Source organism: Haliotis cracherodii, unplaced genomic scaffold (assembly GCF_022045235.1).
Source record: "Haliotis cracherodii isolate W230 unplaced genomic scaffold, xgHalCrac1.p SCAF_13, whole genome shotgun sequence".
Taxonomy (NCBI): domain Eukaryota; kingdom Metazoa; phylum Mollusca; class Gastropoda; order Lepetellida; family Haliotidae; genus Haliotis; species Haliotis cracherodii.
Genome location: NW_027266268.1, coordinates 10,021,965 through 10,036,888, shown reverse-complemented (window position 1 = coordinate 10,036,888; position 14,924 = coordinate 10,021,965). Strand labels below are relative to the sequence as shown.

The 14,924-nt window shown below is 39.7% G+C and overlaps 1 protein-coding gene across 1 annotated transcript in view; it reads right to left on the bottom strand.

Moving 5' to 3' along the window:
• The window catches only part of LOC139458861 (sodium- and chloride-dependent glycine transporter 2-like), a 32,586-nt gene extending 30,790 nt beyond the window's left edge, over nucleotides 1-1,796 (bottom strand). The window contains exon 1 of the mRNA XM_071240293.1: nucleotides 1,734-1,796. The gene's annotated coding sequence lies outside the window, so the exon portion shown is untranslated. The remainder of the gene's footprint in view (nucleotides 1-1,733) is intronic.
• Nucleotides 1,797-14,924: the final 13,128 nt, after the last annotated feature.

Below are 14,924 nucleotides of genomic sequence, written 5' to 3'. Positions count from 1 at the left end.
CCGCGCTTCGTTCTTCGTTGTTCTTTGCGTTCTATCGCGTAGCTATCATATAGTTAAAGATAAATATTGTCTTTCATCACTTAATACATAATAAAGATGTACACTCTTCAAAAAAAGAAACGCACAGCTAAATTTTTATCAAATTTATTGTACCTAATAAAGTCGATATATTTAATTTAATATCATAGACACAAATGTGAAATTCTGAGCGCGATAGTCACATGTTGTCGATGTACAAAGGCATTGAAAACTGTTCATTGTCATGTCACATAAGGCCACAAGGTTGCGCTGAACTCGTGTATCTCGTGTGACCGGGCAGCAATCACGGCTCTGCATCTCCTCGGCACTGACTGGATAAATGTACGGAATGAATTCTGCGTCATTCTGCTTGTAACGCGTTGGCCACTTGTGGGAGTGTCTGCGGCGTGGTCTGACGTTGACGTACACGTCGGTCGAGTTTATCCCAGAGGTGCTCGACTGGGTTGAGATCTGGTCCCAATTGCACAAAACGATCTTAGCGCTAAGGTGATCGTAACTCACATACTTTAACATAGGCTTACAATAGTCGTAGCGCTAAGATCGCTTTGTGCAAGTGGTTCCCCGAGATCTCGACGGCCAAGGCAAGTCGTTCATGTTGGCATTATGAAGGTAGTCTACAGTGCCACCAACATTTTCTAATAACACATATCCAAATTATATTCCGGATTCTTTTGTGTAGTCAGGTTCAATGAACTACATAATACGTGTGCGTTTCTTTTTTTGAAGAGTGTATATCCTAACTATTCCGTGTCTACGTAATGGTCTCTCAGGGAGTACTGTGATTTCGTGACATTTATTAATACGCTATAGTTACAAAATGATGCAGTTTTGGACAATTTGGTGTCGTTTGACGGGTAGCTGTTTTCGGCTGTGCCATTTTGACGCGGTGTCGATTTGCATGCAATACCCATCAACACAAGATACATTAGTGAAGGTCATAGCAGGTTCGTTGGAATCAACACTGGTTAAGCTGTGCTAGTGTAAGTGGACATCACTATGGGATACGGGGGACAACTAATCGATGCGTAAATGGGTTTATCTAGAGCATATATCGTTTGAAGATATCACATCTGATGTATAAACTACCTTGCCATGACTACAGATTGTGGCACAGATGATTCATATTCACCATAACTTGCAAAGCAAAGACGAGTGTGACACAGTGTTGATTTTTACTTTCGAAGTTAGCGTTACGATTATTTAAAACTATATCTGTAATACACAAGTTCAACGAACTCGTCCAGCGTAAATGTGTTTTAGTGCGGTGTTAAACAACAAACAAAATGTGTTTAATTCAGAAAATCTTTAACATGAAAACTCCAATCAACATATTTATCGTGTATATATCTGTAACTGTAAGTGAGTGGTCTTATTGAAATTAAACGATGGCGACGGTGCTGCTGCTGCTGCTGCTGCTGCTGCTGATGATGATGTCAATGAAAGTTCCATGGTATTTCCAAATATACAACACATGTTGAACATGAATCTGTCTAGTCTTGATTGTTTGGTCAAGACTCGATTAGTTTTTATCGTATGCGGGAGTACTGCCGTATGGCGTCAGGCAACAACCAAACACTAACTTTTAATGTGAAATCCAGTTGGAAATCGGTTTAAATTTGTGTGCAGTCAGTCTCATGCCATAACAGATACTTATCGAATCACAAAATACAAAATATGCAATATATTTAACTTACCTTCTATTCAGAATGTCCTATATATTTCTGTGTGAACGGCAGCCCAGTTGACGCGTGGCTGTGTGCTCGGCTGGTGGCTTTATATGGCCCGGGTGAGTCGTGACTCACTCAACCATGCACTGTTAGCGGATAGCGCGAGTTTGTTCGCAATGGATTCGAAGGGATAGCGCGAGTTTGTTCGCAATGGATTCGAAGGGCTTTAAAGTACTGAGGCAACTATGGGGGGAAATAAGATAAACTTTATTCCATGACAATATATGTTAGTTGCTATTAGTCACATTGTTGGATTGAGCGGGTAGGACAGACTCTATTGAGATGCTCCGAGCGTAATACTGAAGCGGTAGTGTGGCAGGTCAAGGCAATACCAACAGGTGTTACGGATGTCGGTGAAAGCGTTTTCCGTATTTCTAACCGAGGATTATCATTATTTTTTCATGGTTATTGGCTAGTTCCATCGATATCGTCGTCACATTATTGTCGGAATGAATCGGTCACAGATGATTTCACAACTTTTGAGACACAATTCCATATTTATTATGACTATGGAATTGATGTTGTCGCTTGTATTTCATATGACGTCGTTCCAACAATAGACTGACAGAGCTGATGTGTCTTGCAAACCCACATGGTTTTGCATTGCTACATTGCTACACAGAAAAACGACTGTGATAAATGTGTAGAACACTATTCGCATCAGCAAGCGGCAATAAAAAAATGTTGAAAAAACCCGATCGCATCCCGAAACAACCCGATCGCTACTGATCGTGATTGCAACATTCATTCACACGGTACAACCCTCTCAGTACTGCATGGGTTTATGGGTCATCACTCAGTATCATGAATGTATGTATGTACGTGCGTGCGTGTGTGTGTGCGTGTGTGCGTGCGTGTGTGTGTGTGTGTGTGTGTGTGTGTGTGTGTGTGTGTGTGTGTGTGTGTGTGTGTGTGTGTGTGTGTGCGCGTGCGTGTGTGTGTGTGTGTTTGTTTGTTTGTTTGTTTGTGTGTGTATATGTACGTGCGTGTGTGTGTGTGTGCGTGCGTGTGTTTGTGTGTGTGTGTTTGTTTGTGTGTGTGTGCGTATGTCTGTCTGTGTGTGTATGTGTATGTATGTCTCTGTGTGTGAATGTATGTCTCTGTGTGTGAATGTATGTGTGTGAATGTGTATGTATGTATGTATGTATGTATGTATGTATGTATGTATGTATGTATGTATGTATGTATGTATGTATGTATGTATGTATGTATGTAACCATGGTTTATATGGTTCCACACCTTAATAACAACACTCAAAGAAAACATAGATGTTCTCCATTGAGAATATGCTTGTGCGTAGCTATTTACCGAACAGCAGGTAGAAACACGTTAACATGTTGATTTTTCTTATGCAAATTATGGATTAGTGATAATGTTTCTATATTGTGAACTGACAGACACACAAACAGTGGGGCCCTTTGTAAAGCTACCGCCTGTCATACTTGGACAAAGAATCGTGAAGGGTCATGGACCATGACTCTGAATATATTATATCCGACCTGCAAAGTATTTTTCTGCCTAGCATTCGTGTCAGGATTTTCTGTGCTATTAAGATTAATTTATATTTCAATAAACCACCAACGGCAGAACAGGAGCTATATCTATACATTGATATGTAGATAGAAGTATTTGAAAGGCATTTAGAAGTGATACACATAAGGAAGAAAATTTATTTGAGGTCAATTTAGTTTTACTTACTCTTTCATCAGGTGATCTGTTTCCAGAACATTCTTATACCTGGGCGTGTTTTATGGAAGGCGTTTTACGCTATTATTTAGTGCGGGTATTTTATACCAGTAGTGATGTTTGGTGTATACAATAATCTTTGTTGAAGACGAACTTCACATCGAAAGAGATAATTTAACCAGTATCTTATGATTTTTAAGTAGTGATATATATACAAGGGCATGCGACCACATTCAGCATAAACCATTACGTTAGAAGTACTATGTCTAACACCAAGAAATCTTTTGCATGCGTATAAATGTATGGATTCAATGTCTTTAGCCTCTACAAAACCCGATATTTCCGAACCATAGGAGAGAATAGGAGCTTTTTGTGTATCAAAATTTTTGAATAAGATGTGTCTACAACCACTATACAAGTTGTGTTATCTAACCTATTTTTCCAATCTCTTGTTCTCAGTCCCAGAGGAATATTACCCATGCTGGTGTTCTGGGTACGAATAGACCCCCCAGGACACATACAGCATGTGACGTTGCTTATCACGTCAATCACTGGTTTGTTGATCAAGCTGGAAAAAGGAGTGCGGCGTTTGACGACAAACAAAGATACACATAAACAAACAGTACAATGTTACAGCGCAAATGAATATATCGATCTCATCTGTTATAACGGTTCTATTCAGCAAAACAACTCAAGATATTGCTAATTGATTATTTATGTTAATTAACATTTTACTGTGATGTCTTAAGCTTGTCTCCCACAAAACTAATCATTGCATGGATTACCTGCGCTATATGTACCACTGGGGAACAGTGATGACCAGACCATTCGTCGATACCTGTCACCACCTGTCTAGCCACGTCCAGTAGTGATCAATAGTCATTAAATCATTAACTGCACGAGTTCCCTAGGGTGGGGAAACGGAGGGGGAGAAATCAATTATTTGTTAATAGCTCTTCTGGACATGACACCAGGTATACATCGAGGACTACAATTAAACCGTCCCCTGTTAGACCGCACAACAGGCTTCAGCTGTTTAAGCCCCAAGGCATAAGCATAGCCATTTTTAGGTGCGCATGCCTGGCATCCTTCATTTCTCGATGTAAATATACATGGATACTATAAAATTTGTATTGTTTGTTGTTTTACGCCGCACTCAGCAATAATCCAGCTATATGACGGCGGTCTGTAAATAATCGAGTCTGGACCAGATAATCCAGTGATTAATATCATGAACATCGATCCACGCAATTGGAATACGATGACATGCATGAACCACCCGATCTCGTTAGTCGCCTAAAGCACAGTAACCTTTACAGCCTATTCTACAACGGATCTGCACGGGTTGGATAAAAATAATAACAAACATCTCTGACAATGTTAATTATTGAGATAGCAAATTTACTGTATAATTAATCTTTATCGGTTTTCAATCGATACTATTGACCAGTCGCAGCTTACGAGAAATCGGCCCTAGCCTATCCACTCGTGTGGTAGACAGAACCCCAGTCAATAACACAATATAGAGATGGGAACAATAAGTTGATTTATCCTCGCTCCAAACCTTGAGAAATAATATTCATGATGTGTTTTCTTACACAACAAATCCGGTTATTTGCATGGGGTACAACAGTAAGCACTGACTCCATGTACATGTATTTGTCAAGATAAATTGGATAAAACCGAAAATCTGACCAAGTATGGGGTCACCCATTGCTATTGCCCCGTATTATTTATAATAAACAAAAGTGGCACATGTGACCCAGTCGTCTGAGCTACTGTGCAGAGTTGCGTCCCTTAGGCTCGACAGAAACCTATGATTGTGGGTTCGAATCCCGGTTCGCCTCGATTATGTTTCTAGGTTTGTCAGCACCATAGCAGTACTCGTTGCCTTTACTAATGAGGTAAATGTCTGAGACCTGCCCCACTAAGGGCTCGCCTATCACATAAACTGACACGCAATGATATAACTGAAATACCTTTCAAAGCGGCGTAAAACCCAATTCACTCACTCATATTAAACAAAACATAATAATAACGTTGGTATTCTTTATACATGGATGAATAAATTTTATTCAAAATAGAAAAAAAATAGAAAATCACAACAAGCAATGGAAACTATAGTTAAAGCAAAGTACTCCCTTTTCGAATTTGCATGTTACATGTTTTGCATGTATGCATGTAAAATCCCGTCGAGAACATGTACTGTTAATGTCAGTTTAGGGTTGTAAGAAGATATGTCATATTTCTTTGACAGAATGTTAGTGCTGAACAAACACGTTATTGCATTCTTATTTCGATGTCGTATTTTTCCTTTTCTTAAGAACGCATAGTAAATTTACATATACACACGTATGTATAGTTACACATGTGTAAATTTACTTAGAGTAGTAAATGTTGTGCATGTGAACGGGGAATAAGATGCTTTTCATGGGAATGCATAGTAAATTTACATATACACACGTAGGTATAGTTACACATGTGTAAATTACTAACGTTAGTAAATGTTGTGAATGTGAACGGCGGGGTATTAGATGGCCTCTCACAGACATTGACATGCATGAACATTTTAAATACAGTTTATGCATTTGCTCGTGAAATATTTTTTGACAGTTTTAATGATACAGCAGAAATAGAAACGTCTGCATTGCTGTGTGACATCAACCTTACAAACAGCTAGTTGCATCATGGTTGGAAAGTCCCGAACACATCATAATGATCATCATATTGTCAGCATCGTACAATGAACTCTTTAAGCAAAGTTCTGTTTTGATTATGGAAGAGATTTGTTATTTTTCAATGCTCCATTTATGTTTTGTTTATTTGGTTTCTATATATTCTAGGAAGTAATGAAAACAATTTCCAAATTAATTGTATACAACAGCAGCTGCTGGATTGATCGTTCACTTGCTATGGTAATTTGTCATGTTCACTCTGATATGATGTTTAAACTTCATATTGTCTGACTGAAACCTATATTGTCCGCAATTTGAAATGTTATAACAACCAATATAACCGCGCTTACCACATCTCTAGGTTTTACGCAAAATTCAACAGTGCGCTAAATTGCATTTATTGATCTTGATATTCACAGCACAATATATTACTCACTTATCATATCTATCGCAGGCCTTCCTGGTGATATGATTCTACCAGCTGGGACGACCGTGAACAGCTGTGAAGCGAAAGTAGAGTTGTACTGTACATTAAAGGATCGACTCAGACATAATATTTGTGAGGGTTGGTTTGTTGTTTAACGCTACACTCAGCAATATTACAGCAATATGGCGGCGGTCTGTAAATAATCGAGTCTGGACCAGACAATCCAGTGATTAGTATCAGGAGCATCGATCCACGCAATTGGGATCGATGACATGCATCAGCCAAGTCAGCGAGCCTGACCACCCGATCCCGTTAGTCGCCTCTTACGACAAGCATAGTCGCCTTTTACGACAAGCATGGGTTGCTGAAGAACTATTATACCCTGGATTTTCACGGGTCAAGGGTCCTCGATTACCCAGCTATTATATCTTCATTCTATTGAGAAAAATACAATAGCCCCATTCACCGCGATACCTTTGTCCAGCAACAAAAATAGAAATGCACTGGACGTTGTGAGGTGTTGGGAAGAAAACACATACTCTTTTTGCAAATGTGTGAATGGTGGGTACTACATGCTTATCCTTTTAGCGAACACCTGGTGTCATGACAGATTGTCAGTGATCCATTCATGTACTTTCTGTCGCTTTTTTGTCTTTTACGCCCGATGGATTCTGATAATCGAGACTGGTTATTTCAGACTTGCAGCATAAGGGCGAGGCCGTGATTTGAATACAGAGGCGTGTGCAGGAGGGAAGGGCGATCGCGCGAGGGTACAGCGAGGCAATATAACTCCTTCTGAACGGAAGGCGAGTAATCGCTCTCACAGCATCCAAAATGGCGTCGCGGGGGATCAAAGCAGCCCCATCCCAGCCAAGTTCACACATTTAATTTCATCAGTATAATGGGTTCATGTTTTAGTGTTCATGATCACAAAGGGTTTAATTTTGATATTGAAAATATTTGTTTGGCATTTTGCTGCGTTAAACAACAAACAAAATAATTAGACTGAACCAGACAATCCAGTGATTTGATATCATGAGTATCTATCTACGCAATTGGAATACGATGGCATGCATCAACCATGTCAGCGAGCCTGACCGCAGATCCTGTTAGTCGCCTCTTCTGACAAGCATAATGGCCTCTTACGGCCATCATGGGTTGCTCAAGACCTATTCTCTATCCGGATTGTCGGACCGCCTCCGTGGTCTGGAGGTAGAGCGTCCGCCCGGAGAGCGGAAGGTTCGGGGTTCGATCCCCGGCCGCGTCATACCAAAATACGTTAAAAGATGGTACCTGTTGTTACAGGCTGGCGCTCGGCGTTAAGGGGATAAAACGAGGACTGGTCGTCTCGGAGTCACTATACTGTGTCTGAGTGGGGCATTCATGTTAAACTGCGGCATGGTATCTCAGTGAGCTAGCACTATAAATCGGCATCAGTCCGGACTAGTACAAGCAGCCACACACACACGTACATGCACGTCGCTATATAAGTACAATAATCTTGGACGCGACGTTAAACCCAATTTCACCTCACCTCACCTATCCGGATTTTCACGGGTCAAATTATTATAAAGGATATGAAGCTTTTGAAAGGTGGATCTAGTCTAAAATATTATTCTTTAGGCATCGTTTCGATTCCAGTCAAAGGCAAACATTTGTACAGTGTGCGACGCCATCTTGGATTACTAAGAATGTGCATAGTCTTGGACAACAAAGAGACTGTGACGTTGCCATGTGGATGCGGGACATGTGAATGTGTGTAACGACATGACGCAGGGGATAATAGATTAAGGATTACATGCCATAATATTAAGTTATAAATTGCCGAGTTTGACAATGGCACAATTAACCACTGTTACATGCAAAGATCACCCCATTTGAAATAATCTAGATTTCCTTCAGATAAGTAACTCAACAGTGAAAAAAAGGAAACTAGTCAAGACGTTATAAATCATAACATACATTTACTCTATCTAAACAGACTGATGTGACACTTGCTAAATAAAAGCGAACAAAATCCTTTCATAATCATAAGATATCTCTTTCAAAAGCAGTTTGTTTCATGATCTACAGTGGTCGTGAAGAATACTTCATGTAGGATCACCGCATGGGGGAGAAGAGCTGAAGGGGTCGTTATGGTCAGGGGTACTACAGATATGTAACTCAGGTACATTTCAATATACAGAAATGTACCCTAGCCAAAATCAGAGCTTTCAGCGGGTGTAGAGGAAATTATCAGCATTTGCCAATTATTTTGTGATATTCATTCTAAATTTATATTTATGGTATCCTCAAAATAGGATTAAATGATAGATTATGATAACATAAAAGTGAATACATAGTTACTGTTTACATTGTTTGCTCCATTGTTCAAAATGTTTAAATAAAGCTACAAAACTCCTTCCATATCCAATAGAAATTTCTGCCTAAAGCAGAGTCGATTGTACAATTCCGACTATATCATGAGCATATGTTTATGAATCACTATTAGTGATGATACCAAATAGTGATGATACCAGGTGTTCGCGAAGCCACAACAAGGATACTCATGACATGCTAGGCACAATATAGCTGGACAGTGGGGACCTTCCCTTCGCACAGACGTAAACAGTAATAGCAGTTAATAATATTGTGGGGACAGAGGCTTGGCACGGATGGTTGGAGAACTGCAGGGACTGAGAGCAGGAAGCTTTTGGTACAGACAGATAAGAGGGGATCATTTTAAACAAACCCCTATTCCCAAAAGTATGATGTGGTAGTGACCTTTAAATAGAGTAACACCCCCCATCCCCGGTTACGTACAGGCCAAACTCCGTCCCAGCGCTTGAAAGGTGAGCATCGTAAACAGATAATATTATGGTAAATGTCAAATAGGTTGGTCGCTGGTGGCGCAACGATCGAGCCCAGTGAATATTACGGGTTAGAATTGGTCTTCAGCAACCAATGTGTCGTAAGAGGCGACTAAAGTGATCGGGTGTTCAGGATCGATGACTTGTTTGATTGTCTGACCCACGTTCGATTACATCCCGCCGTCATATAGCGGGAATATTGTTGAGTGCGTCGTTAAACAACAATCACACAAAATAACAAACAAACACAACAAACAAACGTTTCACCAATACATATACCAATACAATGAACATTAACCAAAAATATTGTTTTTTAATTACATTTACTTATTTGACGTCTTTGTTGTTTTTCATCCAAGATATGAAACCAGTGACGATTAATCCCCAAACATGAAATAACGTGTAATGCAAATCAATCACAGACATAAAACCAGTGATGCTTAGTCTCTCTTAGTATACATAGGGGCACCCAACATGAAATTACGTGTAATGCAAATCAATCACAGACATAAAACCAGTGATGCTTAGTCTCTCTTAGTATACATAGTGGGCACCCAACATGAAATTACTTGTAATGCAAATCAATCACAGACATAAAACCAGTGATGCTTAGTCTCTCTTAGTATACATAGTGGGCACCCAACATGAAATTACTTGTAATGCAAATCAATCACAGACATAAAACCAGTGATGTTTAGTCTCTCTCAGTATACATAGGGGGCACCCAACATGAAATTACGTGTAATGCAAATCAATCACAGACATAAAACCAGTGATGCTTAGCCTCTCTTAGTATACATAGGGGGCAGTTGGCCCAATCGTCCAAGGCGCCGCGATTCGCTGAGCGTCCCTTGGGCACGCCAGAAACCTATGAATCCCGGTTCGCCCGATTATGTTTCTAGGTTTGTCAGCACCATACCCGTGCTCGTGGGTTTCACCGAAGTGGTAAACGTCTGAGACCTGCATCACTTCGGGCTTTCCTCCCACATTAAGCTGACACGCCGTGATGTAACTGGAATACTGTTAAAAGCGGCGTTAAACACAACTCACTCACTCACTTAGTATACATAGCAAAGCATAAATCAATGCCAAGACAATCCGGAAGAAACCAGTGTATCCATTTCCTGTAAAAGTTGATTGATGAAGATATCATTAATTGAATAATCTAGATTTCCTAAAGATGAGGGACGGGCGGGTAGCCTAGTGGTTAAAGCGTTCGCTCGTCACGACGAAGACCTGGGTTCGATTCACGACATGGGTACAATGTGTGGAGCCAATTTCTGGTGTCCCCCGCCGTGATATTGCTGGAATATTGCTAAAAGCGGCGTAAAACCATACTCACTCACTCCTAAAGATTAGTAACTTGACACTGAAAAGAAATAAATTAGTCAAGACGTTAAAATTAATAAAATACATGTACGTTATCCATTTCCTGAAAAGTTGAGTAATTGAAATGCCATCAATGTTGCATTCATGTACTAGTAGATGAGAACAAATCATAGTAGACGGTTACATTATTGAAAAAGTGTTGAGCAGACCATATGGGAATCACCTTCACTTTTGGTATAGGCCAACTGACACATAGGCCAATAGGGTATGCACCCCTTGTTCCCATTCTCAAAGTGTTGTATGTTTATCGAGGCGTTGCTGGCGCTTAATGTCACGGTTGCTGCACACAATGCCAGAAAATACACCTTCCAATAACAACGTAATGAACCGCACATGACGATGTCCTAGGCAAACCGTTTTCAATAATCTTCTAATAATAGTTTCGCTATTTCGCGATTCAGTGGTCACAGCTTGGCTCAACATCCCGATCATATTTTGAGTGAGTGAGTATAGCAAAATTCTAGCAATATCACGGCTGAGGGCGCACATGTACATTAAAGTCAGATATTTTACAGCGAAACAATACTTCTGACGACATTCCCATAGATAATCGCGCCCGGTGAACCCTCAATGAACTTTGATCGCCAAATGTATATTAGAAATGCATGGTCGGCTATCTAAGCGATTCGGCTTTTTTCATTCGAAAATTTCAACTTTAGCAAAGGAAAACACACCACAGCTATAATCGCGATTTGTTGTAGATGGCATTGTGCTATAATGACAGGAAGATTAAATTTCTACAGAAATATAATGGCGAGGCTTTATGGCTTTGCAATCGGACCATTCCGATTATACCATACTTACTACGTCCACAAGGAAGGGGGCACGGGTGGCCCAGTCGTCTAAGGCGCCGCGATTCGCTGTGCAGAGTTGCGTCCCTTTGGCACGCCAGAAACCTATGATTGTGGGTTCGAATCCCGGTTCGCCCCAATTTTGTTTCTAGGTTTGTCAGCACCATACCCGTGCTCGTGCGTTTCACGGAAGTGGTAAACGTCTTAGACCTGCATCACTTCGGGTTTTCCTCCCACATTAAGCTGACACGCCGCGATATAACTGGAATACTGTTAAAAGTGGCTTTAAACCCTAACTCACTCACTCACTCACAAGGAAGGAACCACTGGCATACATGTATTCAAATAGGTATTTATGTGAATCCCAAACCGCAGTCGATTTTGGAAACAGTGCTCCATCAAGACACAGGAGGGAGACACAAGAACAGGAAAGTTACATCTGGGGAAACTATTCAGAAGATAAAATCCCACATTGAGTCTCATACCTATCCTGTATCTAGATCTTGCACTAAACATACTAAGATGTGTGCATTGTTCAACGACAACGACAACGGTGGGTCTACAGTTTTGGATTTCATGATTGTATCAACATACTCGCACCGATCTATCCGCGACCTGTAAACAGATCTAGTAGAGGTGTTGATGAGGTACTTATGTTGCCTTCTAAATTACCTTGAATATCACTCTTATGGTGCAAAAAACTTCATATTGTACAGCGAGGGACATGTTGGTCAAAATAACAATTGGTTTTGTGTAATTGTTTATTAAACATATTTATCTCAGTTGACCACATGTCTCCTGAAAAGGGTCACTCCGGGCTACGAAAAGATTTCCAACATAATCAATAGAGGAAAGGAGGGAGTACAGACCATTGATCGTCAAGAATGCCAATGCATTGTGTCTTGGCTGTTATAAAGTGGTTGATGTTCAGAATGTCCCGCTGTTTGGATTGTTAGGTTCTCACAGAAAATTGTTTCTTGACTACATTAAACAGAAAGTTCCAATTTCAGCCTTGAAGTGGATAAGCTATCGTAAGAAGCATGAGAACTTTGCCTTGGACACTTTTCTAGAGACCCCCCACAAGGATGTGATCTTGAAGAGAAAACAAGAAAGATGTGAGCAAAGCTCACATACCCCCGTTATCCCCGCTGGTCAACAACAAATAGTAAATAGTTTTGTTAATTAATGAAATATACCTGTTGCTTTAAGTCAGAGGAACTGCCCTTTCCTTTGTAACCCCATGAGCTATACAAAACTAGCCATCAAAATTTCTAAATTCCATCATGTTTCCATGAAAACAGCAAAAGAGAAAACTTTCAGAATCTTATAAAAGATAAAAAACAATCATAGTGGTTAATGTAGCAAGTTTGCTGAAGCATATTGTAAACATGGATCGTACAAAAGCTCTACCCAAAATTTATATTTCACCAGGATTCCATGGAAACGGCAAAAATTAAAAAATTCACAATCTTCAAACTAGCAAAAGGCACAAGTACTTATTGTGGTTAATGTGTGTAGAAAGTTTGGTGAAGCTAGGGTGCATAGTTAAAAAGATATAAGCCGTACAAAACACCCACCCTAAAAGTTTAAGTTTCTTAATGTTTCCATGGAAACGCCAAAAATTAAAAAGTTCATAATCTTCAAACTAGCAAAAGACACACGTACTCATTGTCGTAAATGTGTGTAGCAAGTTTGGTGAAGCTAGGGTGCATGGTTAAAAAGTTATGGGCCGTACAAAAGCTCGGACGGAAGGACGGACGGAAGAACGGGCAGACGGAACGCTATATACCCCTGATTTACTTCGTAAACGGGGGTATAATAATTCAATTTAATGGAGCCATAGTGAATTCATCCAAAGGAAACACAGGAGTGATCAATCTGACCAAAGACCTTCAGGAGGTCCTGTTCCACTGAACGCTGCTAAGTTGAAAAATCTCAACGATCCTGCTGACAAGAACCTTACAAATAATCATGCTCGCTTTTATCATGCTGAAAAAGCTGTGGTGCCTGTCAATGTTACATGATCTGCGTTGCAGTTGATTCTGATGAAGAAGTCTGATGGTAATGTATGGGATATATACCGTTCACAATCTCTTTCAGGTTCTGTTCGTTGTCAGCTTTCTGAAGTTTATGTATGTTGATGTATTCGGGATGAAGACTTTGTTACACGAGACAGGTTGTTATAAGTTCTGATTACGAGATTGTAATGACAGGAATATACAGTGCAAAATGCCTTTCAGGCCTTTATGTGGTCTACCATCTTTGCTTTGTTTCGTCAAGTTGTCAAGATTATTCTTTTGATTTTCTTAACTTATGAATTTGACAAACTGCAAATTTTAATAAATTGTACTTTTGTCACAAGACATGCCATTTGTTTTCGTTTGGCATTCATATTTCCCAAAGGTGGACTTAGGTACCTTTTGGACTTAAGAAATGCTCTAAAGAAGACATTTTAAATAAAAAGTCTTAATTTCAATTAAAAACTGCATTGATATAACGAATTTAAGACAAAGAGATGTAAAAAAACCAAATGCAGTCAATCTTTACAATGAATAATGAAGGCATCTATCAATTGACGTTCTTCGGTTTTTATTCAAAAGTAGTAAGAAGAGACTTGTAACCCTTTTAGGTTTAACACCTTCCATTGGAGCAATGGATTTCGTTTTAGAATAAAATACTTTGTCACTTCGAATTTGTTTGCGACAGTTTATAAACAAGTAAATACATTTCTCGGTTAAGGTTGAAAATGTAAACATCTCTCTCGGATAGTGTTTACATTTTCAACGAAACCCGCGAGGTGTCTTTTCCTTAACTTAATTATACTGACATGTACACTTTCCATAGAAATGCCCGACATTCCATCACTGGAGTAATGGAAACCCACTGGAGCACCAACATGAACAGTGACCTTTAAGTTCGTAATGTTATTTGTGTTGCTGTTCTGCTTTACAACAGTTTTGCAAAAACTGTCAAATACGACATGTAATTGTTTAATAATGAGGCATGTTTACAGATATGTAAATTAGGTCAGTACACTGGTTGCACTGCAACGAGAACGTTTTTGTCCCCAACTGATTATTTGGCGATTGTATTAATACATTTTAAATAAAAAATATAAAGTTTTACCAGTTAATCTCTGGATTACCGGGGCGGTCGATTAGCCTAAAGGTTAAAGCGTTCGCTCGTCACGCCGATTTCCGACATGGTTACAACGTGTGAAGCCCATTTCTGGAGTATTGCAAAAAACAGCGTAAAACCATACTCACTCACTCACTCTGGATTGTCTAGTCCAAACACGGTTATTGACATACAAATAGATAGAATATTGCGGCGTTAAACAA